This window comes from Bombyx mori, chromosome 5 (genome assembly GCF_030269925.1).
Source record: "Bombyx mori chromosome 5, ASM3026992v2".
In the NCBI taxonomy this organism is placed as follows: domain Eukaryota; kingdom Metazoa; phylum Arthropoda; class Insecta; order Lepidoptera; family Bombycidae; genus Bombyx; species Bombyx mori.
Window position 1 is genome coordinate 10,783,974 of NC_085111.1, and position 14,855 is coordinate 10,798,828.

Below are 14,855 nucleotides of genomic sequence, written 5' to 3' on the forward strand. Positions count from 1 at the left end.
ACTAGGCTTAAACCATTATTGAGCTATGAGCACTCTTCTATTGCAAACGTTCTTAGGTTTGAGATAGGCACATACAGAAATATGCAATAAATAAATATGTTTATAGGTTTTTCTAAAAGAAATATGGCGTGCAGTGTGTTCTCGATTGTTCACAATTTCCTGCAATGTACTAATTACTACTCCGTTAAAGATCACTGTAACGCAGTTCACTAGTCAGCTACCCTAAAGTCGTTATTTAAAATAAAACCAAAACCAACAAATATGCTGTTACAAGAAAAATTATCGCATTCACTTTTGTATCGAAGTAAAAGTCAAGGCTATGAACCAGAATGTCAACATAGACCTTGAGAAACTGAAAATAGATAGAGGCTTGTAGGGCAGGACAATGTATAAGGTAAAGTTAGGAGAGAACCGGCGTGTCGGCCGCCATGTCCTTGTTCTCTGACAGGAAGTCACTCATTGTGTATCCTCGGTGACCTGTGTCCACGACCGAACTACTCTGGGCGCCCTCAGTATTAAAGTACATATTATCTCGGTACAATGTCTGTTTCAACCATGATGTAATCAGTAAACATGTTTATGTTTTTCATTTGTAAATATCCAATCAAGATAGCTTTTTGCGTTCATAATTAATACTAATTTGTTACTACAAATACAAATTGCTTATTAAATTAAATAAATTATTAATTAAAACGAGAAAACAAAAAAGATGGCCTATGACTTTACATATACGATTAATAGGAATTGGAAAGACCAATTACTGTGGTACTATTTATTTCTCTGACATTCCTTTCAAGGGCTCCTCTGAAGAACTAGAGAACAAAAAATGACAATTTTAAAAATACTTAAGGTATCTTACTTTATCTTTATAGCATATATATTCTTTAAATAAATAATTGGGTTATGGATTGTACCAAAAACAATAATAATAATAATATTTAAAATTTAAATGTAAGCAGGTATAGTTTATTTAATAATAGCAAAACTTGAAATTTGAGACTTTTTCATAAACGCCGCAGAATTACATAGTCATATTTTGTTTTATTCTTTCGATTCCCTGCCATCCCATCAAAATGCTTATTAATGTTTTCTTTTCCTCAATATTTATTTCTGTTTCTAAAGACCTAACTTAGCGTTTTCCTATCGTTATCGTTGTAGGAAACTATTCATTTCTTCAAGATTCATAGCACTACAATTTCCTATAATATGATGTTCTTTTAAAAACGAGGTGTTTAAGTGTATAGGTGTTATTGAAGGTGTTATTGTATAGGTGTTATTGGTTGTAATAACAACAAATTGTTATTACAACCAATAACACCTATACAATAACACCTTACTACTACTAACCAATAGGTTAGTGTATAGTGTAATAGGTGTTATTTGCTGGATTTTGATGCTTGTGGCTTTGGAAGTAGGAAGACGGTGTAATTACTTGGTGTGACGTCACGCTCGCCTGCTCGACTCCCACGCGAAACGCCGCCCTCTTATCGTGACAATTAAATCGCATTGACCTCCAACATCTGACTCTTAAAGTTTCTCCGACGAACTTGTCAATTAAAAATGTGAAGAGATAAGAGAGCGTATGTAATCCCTACGTATAAACCGACATTGCTAATAAACAGATGGCTTTAACGTACAAGAGAGTACGATTTAGACGAATTAAAAACTAATTATAGTCTACATAGTTTAGCGATTCATGATATTCTATGCTCTTATTTGCTCGGAAATGTCTCATGAATTTCTCTATACTAATTTAAAACAAAGTAACAATATAAAAATCACTTTTACGGTTTAATCTCGTGTTTTTTATTAATATTCAATAATATTATAGTATACATATATATAATCGTAGAAAATTTTGAATATTTTACTTTTTTCTTGGTCACGGACGGTCAGTCGTAATTAAAAATAAAAATAGTTTTAATTATCTTTACGACTCATAAAAACCGAAGGCAATGCTAAATGAGCAATAGTCAAGTACAATGAATATGACAGGATCTACTTAAACGATTCCTGAGATCATGAAATTTGTATGCATAATCGAATTTATAGTATGCAAATCCTTCTGGTTGAGCCCGTGCTCGCCCTCGTGTCCTAGTGAAACTGGAAAGGGCTTTGAAGCATCAGTAATCGTTCCTTCCCATAAGAGACTGGGACACAACACAGGAATGTTAGAATATAAAAAGAAGTAAAACTCAAATTGGGTCATAAAACAAATTAAAATCTACTTTTATCATTTATATATGTAGAAACCGTCCGTATCGTACACTTATTCAACATGATAGCACTATCTGAACACAAATAAAACATTTATCATATATTTTTTTGGGTAATTAAAATGGAATGAGCCAAAAAAATACGAATCTGTCAAATATTAAAGATATCATGTTGAAACTGTGATCTTTTACTTTTGTCTTTATCATGGGGCTTCTTGTTATTATTCACCATAAGCTAGGCAGCAAGAGTGCATCTACATAATTTCGGTACGGTACCTACTTCTATCAAATTTTAGCATAATTTGGTAAAATGTTAACATTCACTATGCGACTACATATATTAATTGAATGAATTAAAAGCTCTCTCTCTAGTTTTATTTGGCTTTAATTATTATGTTGCTTTGCAGTTTCACTTCCGTTTCACTCGGAACTACAGCGTGAGGTCATTGTTAAGAAGGATGGATTACAAAAAAAATGTGATTAATTAATCTAAAGTACATACCGAGTGTGAGAATCTTAGACAAGTTTTCTTATTCAAATTTTTAGTCTCACGAACGCCAGAAACAAAGCAGATAGCTTAGCCGCTGATGTCCATTGCTGTAGAACGAGATTTCTCACAAGTGTGAATAATATTGTGTCGCTCATGGCGCTGTTGTGATTACGAAAAACAAAAACCTTACTTAGATTTAACAAGTAAAGTAATTTACTATAATCGCCTGTGTTCTTAACGCATGACAATAGGCCCAACTAAGAGGTTCAATCGTTGAATTTCACACGATACTCAACATCAATGCGGGCTTTGAAGTTAGACAGAACGATACCGCAGAACATTATTAGTTCGATAAAAAAAAAAGATGTGTGATGTCGTGGGACACCGGATAGGAAAATATTAATTTTAAGTTCTATTCGAGGTATAAAGAAAATAATTATTCAGGTATACATTTTCTATTTAGATTTATTTATTGATAAAAAAAACTACTTTACAAAGCTATCAACTTTATTTTATTCACAATGATTTATAAAAAATATATAATAATAATATACAAAGAAACAGCTATTTATATGAATAATAATATTAACCGTCATCACGTAGACTATACATTAGACACGGTATAGCCATCATACTAAGACTATACATAAATAATAAAAATCTTACGTTACGGACGTTTTTTCCCGGTTAGGGTACCCCTCCGCATCGTCCCATAAGGAACTTCGTTCCAAAACATTTAACTAAGTTCTCAGATTTTCCCTTGGCCGTATTTGAGTGCGCAATAACCAGAATTTTGTGTTGATACCTTAAATACATAGGTAGAGTAGAGTTCATCCATACTACCTGGAGCCACTGCGGTCATCCACAGTGCGTTTCCAGAGGTCTTTTTTGCCACGTACCATCCGGCTATGCAATGAGCTCCCCTCTACGGTGTTTCCCGAGCGCTATGACATGTCCTTCTTCAAACGAGGCTTGTGGAGAGTATTAAGCGGTAGGCAGCGGCTTGGCTCTGCCCCTGGCATTGCTGAAGTCCATGGGCGACGGTAACCACTCACCATCAGGTGGGCCGTATGCTCGTCTGCCTACAAGGGCAATAAAAAAAAAACTTGTAATAGAGACATATTGAGTATTGTAAATAGCACCGGCCGACAAATGAAAATTTTTTGAAAGTTGTTTGTATTTGAGCCACAAATATCACCAATTTATACTATTTTAAACACAAAAACACCTACATCTTTGCCCTATCACATCAGATTTTTTTAAAAGAAGGAAAATGCATTTTTTTTCAAAATTTAAAGAAAAAATCAATAATCGTATTACAAAAACATATATTTGAACATTTACAAAGAAAACATTGAGTCTAAACAATGCTAGAGGACTATTTAGAGTGACATCTTTTACGTTTCGCGACAAAATTACGTCTGGGTGTAGTTTTTTTGTGAGTATCTTCAGTAATATCACGTGTCAGTGACCAGCAGTAATCAGCCATCATATTCACATTCCATCGACCTTGGTACCTTGTCTCCATAGTTTTTATGTCCTGATGAAACCTTTCTCCCTGCTCTTCACTGTAATCACCAAGATTATCAGGAAAAAAGTCCACATGTGCATCTAGAAAGTGGAGTTTTATGCTCATATTACACCCTAATTTTTGATACTTATCCAATAAGTTTGCAACCTTATTTTTATAGTCGGGATGTTTATTATTTCCTAGAAAATTGTTGACAACATCTTTGAACGCCAGCCAAGCATCTGATTCAGTGTTATTCATTGTGGCATCAAATTTTTCATCAGCCATCAAAGATCTGATTTGCGTTCCATCGAACACTCCTTCTTTAATTTTTGCATCAGATAATCTTGGAATTTTTTTACACAGGTATTCAAAACTAGCATTGTTTTTATCCAATGCTTTAACGAACTGTTTCATCATACCGAGTTTGATATGAAGCGGAGGTAGTAAAATTTTTTCAGGACTAATATTTTTTTTTCGTATAACGTTTTTTGTTCCTACGTTGAGATTTTTACGAGGATTCCATTGTTTTTGTACGTAATGCTTGTCTCGTGCTCTACTGTCCCACTCGCACAAGAAGCATGGAAATTTTGTATATCCTGACTGCTGGCCTAATATCATGGTTATAATTTTTAGATCTCCACAAAGCTGCCAACCGTGTTTTTCATATCCAATTTTATCTAACAATGTTTCTAAATTTTCATAAGTCTCTTTCAAATAAACAGAATGAGCGACTGGAACAGAAGCATACTGTTTAGTGTTGCGTAAAAGAACACCTTTTAGACTCCGATTCGAAGAATCTATAAGAAGTCTCCAATCTCCAGAATTATATTTTGCTCCTAACTTTTCAATAAGATCCTGATGATCCTAATAAAAACCTGATGTGATACGATAAAATGAGGTATAATTTCGTGATCAGCACTACCAAATTAGTGGAAAAAAATAATCAGAACTTAAACAAGGAAAATGATGTCGGCCGGTGTAGTTAACCTGGAACTCTTAGCGTCTATAATTCAATTAGTGTAGGTATTGTTGTCTCCTATAGAAATGAATATACTAAAAAAATGAATATACCATACTCTGGAAATATTAAGTAATAAAATTGCGTAATATGTACTTACTTGTAATTACTTTGAGGGTTTAATGTTGCGTTTCTTATTTTCATTATATAGGTATAGGGTGTCAAATGGTATATTTATCCGAAAACTAAATTTTGTTCTATAAGAATAATAGATTCGGGTTATAGATTACTTGAAAATTATGAACAAACTATTCTTTTGACAGCTCTTGACTTGTATTTTTCTTAAGGTAGTTAGGTACCGAAATATAAGTCATGGTAAAATGTAAGACTGGCCACCAGATTTTTTTTTGCTTAGAAGGATGGACGAGCTCACGGCCCATATGGTGCTATATGACATCAAATTATTGTAAAAATCCCAACAACTTGGGATTGCTTTCGGAAGTCTGAAGAAACGCTGTAAGCGCGATGGTGTGGCCGACTTAATAGAAGAATTCAAAACGGTCACATGATGTCAGTTGATTGAAAACACACACACAAATAAACACTTCGCCGGGCCTAGCCGCTCCGCTGTGTTGGCACATCAAACAGTGTCTTCTCTCTTTGCACCAAAGAAGAATTATAGTAACATTCGCCATAATAAGTTTGAAAAGTTGTTTTGAGCCTTATCGTCATACATAGTAATATATGTAGTTGCACTTTTTGTCGTTTTCATTGCATGAAATGAGTTAAACAAGTTATTGTTGAAACAGTTGAAATAATTAATAAATTAATATTTGTTTAAAACTACTAATTACGAATTAGAATTTCAACGTGGTCTACATTGTTCATGTTATAGCTACGTTTTGCCTTGATATACCAGTGCATAGAAATAGTGATAGAGCGTTTGGGTTACGAATGACCTTATTCCGCGATACACACTGGCTCGGACCTAGGTGGCTATCACGGAGATAATCGCGCGGTCTAGACGGACTTCAGATAGCCCACCGACCGAGTGGCCCAGTGGTCGTAGTTCCGACGACTGTCGGTACGTCGTTCCGCGAGGACACAGCAGGTGAGAAGATATTCATATAAAGAGGGTCAGAAACTTAATTGACACTACAAAAGACCTCTAGGTAGGTACCACGACCTTGCCTATTTTCTGCCGTGAAGCAGTAATGCGTTTCGGTTTGAAGGGTGGGACAGCCGTTGTAACTGTACTTGAGACCTTAGAACTTATATCTCGAGGAGGGTGGCGCATTTACGTTGTAGATGTCTATGGGCTCCAGTAACCACATAACACCAGGTGGGCTGTGAGCTCGTCCATCCATCTGAGTAATAAAAATAAATAAATACGGAAATACTATTTTCAGTATAGGTAAGTACTAGCAATGATCGCTTCATTTATACACGGTTTGTTAACAAAAATAGTAACCGTTGTCATAATATTCTGTTGTAACGTTTCACATCCTGTTCCCGTTTAGGCCCTTTTTGTCACATTTTGCGATGTTTTGTGCTCGTTTAACGGCGGACACCGGACGTCCGGAGGTTCGGTCGAGGACACAGATCTAACGAAGATACATGACATTAATACAGATGCTAAAAAATAGATACTACAAAGTACGAATCTTTGATTATATACGACGTGTATATAATCAAAGGTACGAATAATGGAAAAGTGTACCTACCACGTCCGTTTTGTCAATAACTGTACTAACATTTTTTTTTTAAAAGCTCAGTTGCCATATAGCTTTAAATTTAGGGTCTTTCTAGACATCTCAGTTTTTTTTTTAAATCTACAACTCTCATTATTTGTCTTTAGTTTCGTTTAATCTTCAGTAAACGAACAACGAAGGTAAAATAGTGTTATCGGTACGGATGTGATAAGATGTATCGTGAGCACAAAGGATCACTAAACGTATGCATTTATTTATTATCTATATGAAGAAGTATTTCATACAAAGTTGCAGATTTATTTTTGGTAAACAATAATTTGCAATTACGTTGACATCTAAATATATTTCTCAATCACTTGGTTGCATGTAAAGCAGAAACAGACCGTAGTTTAATTGATAATGTGTCTAAACGAACTACTTTGGTTAACGAATGCAGGAAATTGTTTGTTTCATTTCACACGCAAAATGATTGTACAACAAGAAATAGAAAGTTGATTATTTATTTTGCAGAACAGCTAAGTGTGCGGAACTTGTACCGATCAGTTATTATTTTGTTGTTCCACATTAATTAGTGCTTTTATTTGAAATGTTTATGACCCGTAAGAAACCTGATGAACTCGTACTGGGTAATGTGATTAAACTACATATAATATACCGAATCTATTATATATTTTTATATAAATTAATACGTGCGTACTAACGCGTTCTCAACAATGACTTCTGGGTGAGTTTGAGTTATGAGGTTTTCGTGAGTATCACATCATCATTAAATTAACATCATTAAAATTTTTCAAATACGTTTTTTATGAGTTAGCTAAGGTGATAGAGCATATAATGTGAATGCCGCCAGCGACTTTGAATCATGAGGTCTATCTCAACTGCAAAGTATAACGGCTGACCCACTCTTCCAACTAAATCGTATTACAGTATCAAATTGGCAGGCTTGTGGTACGCACCAGTAATTTCGCAAAAATAAAATTAATCTTTGCTAGTTTTAATTTTTATTACACGATGTTATTCCTCTAATGTACCCATTTTACTAGAAAATTTGGTACCTGTTTGCAGGATTTACATAGCTTGATATGCGTATATTGGGTGTTCGGTATTCGTTAAGCCACGATGAGTTCAACTTAGATATAATAATAATAATAGAGAACAAGTAGAAAGGTGTATTATTATTACAAGATAGACAGGTGTACCGTGGTACACTTAAAAGCGCGTACGCTTAAAAGTACCTATACATAATTAGCACTGCGCTGTTGATAGCGACGGTAAATAAGTGTGCGTAATCACTAATGTGTTCTGAAGCAACATTCTCATATTTCAATCGGCCATTATTAAAGACGGAAAATTAATAGGACATTACAAAGTTAATTTTTATCGAGAATTTCGAGTTTATAATGCTGTCAAACTTGTTATGATATTTTATTATCAATTATTACAACTAGTACATTAACAAAGTTACTTACAACGTTTTCTTGACCTTTATTTTAACGTGATAAAAAATACTTTACATAATTTATAGACAATACTTGGTGTACAAAAAAAAACAACAGTCAAAGGATTGCGAGTAAGTGATTTAGCTTCTGTACTCTCAGTACGTCGTACAGTGCTAGCGATTTCATTTTTCTAGATAATATAGATAGCATTTCATCAAGACGTACAGTTTAAGAAATTGGATATTGTAATAGGTTCCTAAAATATTGCTCCTGTGGAACTACAGCTGTTTAACATAAATTACTTACCATCGCTCATGTAGATTCTCCTGTGGTCCTAATCGCATACGAATAATATCTTAGTTTTTCCGAATGGGCTTATCTGACATGTCTTCTTAAGGATATTTTATGTTCTACTCGTGCCTTTACTGTTCGTCTCCAAACACTGTTTCTATAACTTTTGCGACAGTGTTAGATATCTTGGTTCGAAACGATATGTCCATAATTTTCCTTGTCAGGCCTTCGCCCACAGTGTCCAGTCTATTATGAACGTAGTTCTTACGGAATCTAATCAAACGACTTATTTTAAGGTAATCTGTTATCTTAAGTCACAACTATTGTAAAGTGAATTATTGTGGTCGCCGTGATGCACAAATTCGATGTCGGAGAATCAAATAGAATACGGAAATTTCATACAAGATTTAATTTGATTGGTAGGACTTAAAAAGATTGGGCTAAAAGTTTAAGAGTTTTGATTAGCTTGGTAGTTCAGTTAGTGCGATACTGGCTATTGATCTACGGAATCAGGGTTCGATTTACAGTCGAAGTCAAGTTTCTTGTTAATAATTCGAGGCTTGGATGTACTTCTTTTCGTCTCGTGTAAGTTAATTTCCGGCACTAGTAACACGAAAAGAAAATCGCCTCTGACCGATGTATGTTAAATTAATTAATTTATAAAATAACGCCATTTTAATCTAGAGAATACTATGTGACGATTGTTTGAAAGTTAAATGACTTTACGTATGTTACGCATGGTCGAGAAATGTCTAATTGAAGTGAACCCTGTTGATGTCTGTGAAGTATACGAGTAGGTATACATATTATACAATTGCTGGCTTTTATAAAAAAAAATATAATTAACCGTTAACTGATTTTTTTCTTATTTAAATCAAGGATGTGTAAAATGTTTGTAGAAATTGAAAATCTAAGAGTCCGGGAGGGTAATTAATTTCTTGGAAATATAAATCGCATAGCACGGTATGCTTGTCGATTGTTGCGATGGAAGTTTTTTTATATTTATACCTATACGTATCAATACTAGTTTTAAATATTTCAAGTGTCGTTTCGACGAATGCTTTCTTATATTCTGTTGAAGGCCGTCACAAAATTAACGATATGAAAACCTCAAAACCAAAATTGATGTATAAATCACTCGAATATTTTCTTTACTTTTATAGGTAATAAAGGCAAAACTTTACGACAGTGAATTATAAATGAATATTCATCTCACGATTTATAATAATTGTTTTGATTGGTTGTTTGTCATTTCGAATGTTTCTTGGAACAATAACTTGAAACTTGTTTGTTTAGCCTCGAGTCTAAAATCTCTTTCAACAAAAGAATATACACGTATTACTTATTTGCATACACGAGTTCGGAGAATTCACACGGCGATTATTTAATGAATGAAGCCCAAACAGACTTAAATAATGCTGTGAGATATTTTATTCAACTTAGTCGGCGCCGTGGCCTACTAGAGCTAAATATGGTTTATTCGTGTTTTTTTTTAATCAACAGTTGCACTTCATTATTGTGACTTTAAAAAGTTTCTTTTTTAAACTTTTCTATACCTTTTAATAATATCTCCTTGTGCTCATGTTCTTCATATTCAAATCTATCAATTGACCTTTTACAATATTTTTAGCTTGAGTGCTAGTGTACTTAGAAGGTAAATTTAAAACAGTTTATATTATAATTTAAAATTACTCATTGAGTTTTGATGTAAGCATTGAAGTTGCTCACTGTTTGTAAATTTAGAAATACAAGTTGAGTGTAAACCGCATGGTGATATTTTTTAATTATTATTAGTTATTCCCCTTGAAGATTCATGATTGTAGAAATATAATATTACTTAAGTCTGTAATTTTGTGCATAACGGCAACTAGATGAAAATTAATTTTAAGAAGACTAACAAAACTACCCAAGTAATATGGAGTAGCGGTTCGTGCCATTTCCTTATGAACGAACGTAAATGATTGTGGGCGTCTGCGCGGATTGTTGGGTATTCGCCATTTTGTATTTCCCGGGACCGAAATAGTCTACAATCGTCTGTATCCGTTGTCGAAGAGTGAGTGAGTATTGGTGTTATTAAAATGTGTTTTATGAAAGCTTTACCAGTACCGAAGTGAATTTTAAAAATAGCATATTATGACGTCAATGAATTTTGGAATCTCGTATGCGTACATTGAGCTCACTTATTTCGATTCTTAAATGGTGAAATTTAAGTAAATTTTAGTATACTGTAATTGTTCAGTGTGCTTAGTGCGAGATTTTTAACGTTATCGATAGCGTAAAAGTAAACTCAAATTTGTATGCAGTTGGAACAGCGCCCCTAGCGGCAAACGTTGCAACTCCATACAAATTTCAGTTAACTTTTACGCTATCGAGAACGTTAAAAAACTCGGACTAACCACACTATTCTATAGAGCTATTTTAGATCTGAGTCGACTATTATCAAAGCCGGCAATCTGACTTTTGGACAATTATATTATTGGTAAATCAGAAAAACGAATTATTGACTTTGTATTCCATTGGCAGTCACAAAACTCTTCGGAACGACATCTTAGATAAATAACAGGTTAACTATTAACCTTTATTTAATGCAGGTTTTGAACCGTATTCTTTGAAGGAGACGATTATATTCAAATCAATCTGTATTGACATATCAATATTTTTTTTTTGTCCAAATGCACAGATTGCCACCTTTGATAATAGACGACTCATCTATCAGACTAAAGTGAAGTGAAATACTTGATCACGATTTCAAATGAGTTTTGTATCCTTTCACCGGCCATTAACGTAAAGTTCAAAATTACATATCATATTTAATTTCTTGTTTAGACTAAGGCGTTACGCGTATTCCTTATGAGGCTTTGTATGAAATATATTAAGCGAAATCTACAAATAAATTTAATTTTATATAAAAATGAACTGGTTCAAATCTAGAATAGTTTCTATTTGAATAGACTCTATTGCAATTGATAAAAATACTTTACTATTATCTTTTTTTTTTCTATGACTTTGGAGCAATTTTGCAATATTCTTAATAGCTTGCACAGAAAAAGTAGTTTTTATGATTTATCTATTTCTTTTCTATATACGCTAGTTTTGCATTTAAGAACGTTATGTGGTCAATCATCTGTGCAATCTAAAATACGTTTGTTTATTTTTGAAGAGTCAGCGCCTTAAGTAGGTGCAATTTGTGTTACTAAAGTAAATTGTGCTTTAATGTTGGTCACTTAAAGATGTAATCTATAATTTACAGGCAGGAAATCTTTGTAATGTTTCAATATTTACGGCAATAAGTATTCGTAGAATGTTAAATTGGAAGTCTGTTCGTCATTCAAGGGATTTACGAGGCAAACGGAGTCATCTTATGACTCGGTTTAGTTGCCAGTATCGGAAGTGCCGACCGGTTCCATACATTCACATAAATAAAACCAAAGTTAGCTACGCATCATTTTTTTATTGATGAATTTGGCTGAAATGTTTGTTACGTACTTTTTTTATTGCTTAGACGAGCTCACAGCCCACCTGGTGATAAGTGGTTACTGGAGCCCATAGACATTTACAACGTAAATGCGCCACCCACCTTGAGATATAAGTTCTAAGGTCTCAGTATAGTTACAACGGCTGCTCCACCCTTCAAGCCGAAACGCATTACTGCTTCACGGCAGAAATAGGCGGGGTGGTGGTACCTACCCGTGCGGACTCACATGAGGTCCTACCACCAATAAAAAGTATGTAGTTCACCGATCCTTTTAATTAAATTCTTTCTTTTACTATTTATTATTAGTACGATCCGAACTCTCTTAATTAATCTAAAGCTAAGTGGTACCTATCGGAATCCGTACTCATCTCAACGCGAATCCTACCTTCTATCTCGAAGATTAAAGTTCATTTGCAATTTGCTAGTTAATCGCTGTTATAAATTTAAAATTCTAACGCGTGATTGTTTTACGGCAGTAATACGTACGACAATGCAACATATTCGAGTGGATCAGTGGTCCTACAAATAAAATGAAGATCACAATTAACATCACACCGTCTAAATATTATCGTGTATTCGGGGCATATTTTCCCATTGCATAAGACGTAACTAAACAAGCCATGCAACATCTAGCGTTAAATGAAATTTAATGCAATTTTAATGTTGGCTGTAAAGCGGAAAGCCGATTAGCTCCAGTCTCTCAAATACTCACAATAGAATAAGCAGACGATGTTGAACGACGTTTGCGTGTTGTTTGGATTGTGCATAATATCGTTATTGTAAAAGACAAAAGAACAACCACCATTACCAGATTGAATGTATTTTAATATTAATGTTAGTTTTCATCTAACGTAAGTAGGTAAAGTGTTGCTCAATTTGCAAGCTGAGCAATAGTGTGGTTGTGTTGTTCTACAATGTGTTGCAACGCCAATTTTATTTTGCGAAATTTAATTATAACCGTTGCGACTATAACATTATCAAAACCATTAACGCTGATGTACCTACTTGCAATATATAGTAATTTAAAATATACTCAAAAACTATTTTTTAGAAATTTACCTTTTTAGAAATTTAGGTTTCTTTATGGGACAATGCAACAAAAAAAATTAAGTAATCAAGTCCTAAATTACATGTTTATTGTTCACGAAAACACAATAAACCTAAGAGAACGTAAATAATTTGTCACAGAGTAAATCTGAACCCGCAAAGAATTTTGAGTGCAAATATAAATTGAGTCCCGTCATATTTTTTCGGCTCATTTCGTTGATATGCGTACTTGATCGTGAGATTTACGAGCGTACATATTTTTCTCGAGGAGACATTAGTACCCTGCACACATGCGTTTTACAATAAGAGGAGGGAGTGATATAATCATAACGAAGCAGCTAAAATAGTCTGGAATTCGTTGACGTTTTTATTGAATGAATGAAACGACGACGGTAGCTGCTCGCAGAGTGCCGATGCTGACACAAATTGTTGATTACAAAAGAGCAGCAATTGAGATGTCGGAATGGCAGGAAGCGTACAGATTGAAACTTATATCTGAGCAATCTCATGAACGAACTGCGATCGTAGACGTTTTTATTTCGCTAATATTTAAAAATTCATTAATTTCAGTGAATACTACAATTACATTACTTGAATATTATGTATTAATTATACAATGTAAACGGAATTAAACTTTTATAATTATTATATTCATAAAATAATTGTAAGAGTACTTTGTACCACTTTCCAGTGAATATTGATATGTATAATTTAATAATAATGTAATCTGTGTTGCGTAAGGACACGATAGAGAAAGTTACGTTCAACACGAGTTGTTAATATGAATTGTTTTCATATGCTATTGTTTGTAAATGACTCGTTCGTTTCTTTACAAGTTTGAATTATTTGTTACTTGTATTTGCAGGAGTATTTGTCAACCTTGGTCAATACAATGGTCCCCTATTTTAACAACGCCGGCTAATATTTTATTAGATGAGAAGCGTGACGAAATATAAATAATACTTTAGTATATATTATAGTTCCGTTGTTTATCTTAAAGTTTATCAATAGTTAATTTATGTCAATTTAAATTTATTCTTGGAAAGCTGTCTTACCTAACCTAACGGCGTTTTTTGTGGAAAGACGGGAGAAAGCGTGGTCAGAGTTCGAGATTGCTGTGAAGATTGCATCATATGAATGGGCTCACTGATCTGACACATCGGATTTCCTTTCGGCATTCCTGAACAAGAACGAAGTTAAGAAAATAAACAAAATTTGTATAAACCTAATTGTTACAAAATTGAATTGAACTTTTGACGTGACAACGTCTTATAATTCGATGGAGCCGGCTGCACGCACGAAAAAACATGACTCATGCGGCGTTACCTGGCTCTGAGGCGTTCCATTTAAGGCTTGAAGTGCAAGCGAGAGTGCGCAACGAGCGACAAAGAGGCATAATCGGCCTCCGCGTTCGGCAGCGTTCGACATCTGCCTCTCTCCTACTTGAGTGAGCGATGCATCGGCGTGGACAGCTGCTACTTATATACTACTTATATTTTACATGTTTTCGTCAAGTATGAAGTTCAGTGAAAAGTGAATGTGGTGTCAATTGTCCATAGAAAATTTCTGTCAAACATATAAAATTAAAATATTCTTTTGAAAAATGAAACCATTCCATCAGTATTTTCTTATGACGTTGTCACGTTAAACTTTCGTCAGTAAACCGACTTTACAGACAACCGATTTTTTTTGATAATAACGACGAGTCACTACT

The 14,855-nt window shown here is 34.0% G+C and overlaps 1 protein-coding gene and 1 long non-coding RNA gene across 3 annotated transcripts in view; both read right to left on the bottom strand.

The window, feature by feature from the left end:
* The window catches only part of LOC101741638 (semaphorin-1A), a 105,779-nt gene that overhangs the window by 21,639 nt on the left and 69,285 nt on the right, over nt 1-14,855 (bottom strand). The gene's annotated exons all lie outside the window — the stretch shown is intronic.
* On the bottom strand, nt 4,017-9,322 carry LOC101741401 (uncharacterized). The gene is made up of 4 exons (XR_009973222.1): nt 8,635-9,322; nt 6,649-6,781; nt 5,338-5,434; nt 4,017-4,950 (listed from the first exon to the last, which is right to left on the bottom strand). It is a non-coding gene; the product is annotated as an uncharacterized LOC101741401 (long non-coding RNA).